This window comes from Myotis brandtii, unplaced genomic scaffold (genome assembly GCF_000412655.1).
Source record: "Myotis brandtii unplaced genomic scaffold, ASM41265v1 scaffold334, whole genome shotgun sequence".
Taxonomy (NCBI): domain Eukaryota; kingdom Metazoa; phylum Chordata; class Mammalia; order Chiroptera; family Vespertilionidae; genus Myotis; species Myotis brandtii.
The window spans coordinates 651,973-652,520 of NW_005362885.1; the positions used below are offsets into that span (position 1 = coordinate 651,973).

Consider the following 548-nt stretch of genomic DNA (forward strand, 5'->3'; position numbering starts at 1 on the left):
CTCCCCATCGACCCCTCGATGTTCCCCACGTGGCCGGCCAAGAGCGAACAGCAGAGGGTGAAGCGCGGCACCAGCCCGAGACCCCCTGAGGGAGGCCTCGGCTACAGCCAGCTGGTGAGGGGCGGGCAGGCAGGGGGGACGGTGTGGGGGGTGTCCCTGGGATTAGCTGGCCCGGCCAGGGCCCCACGGTGCCGCTTGCCTCCCCAGGGTGACGATGACCTGAAGGAGACCGGCTTCCACCTCACCACCACCAACCAGGGGGCCTCGGCCGCAGGCCCTGGCTTCAGCCTCAAGTTCTGAGGTTCAGAGTGGACCCCAGAAACAGCGGGACCAGGGACCCAGACCTGCCCGGATGACAGGTTGCTGCGGCCCGGGCTGCGGTGACGTGGCCTCGAGTCGAACTGCTGGCCTCGTTTTCCAGATTTTGTTTCTATTTTGTCTTGGCTTGTAAATTTGTAGAATTAAACCTTATTTCCTTATGAGAATAAATACATAAATAAATAAATAAATCCAGAACAAGAGATTAAATGAGAAAAAAAAAAAATAGG

At 57.8% G+C, this 548-nt stretch overlaps 1 protein-coding gene across 2 annotated transcripts in view; it reads left to right on the forward strand.

Annotated features, from left to right (window-relative positions):
* Window positions 1-548, forward strand: part of CDK11A (cyclin-dependent kinase 11A) — a 24,658-nt gene that overhangs the window by 13,909 nt on the left and 10,201 nt on the right. The window lies entirely within an intron of this gene.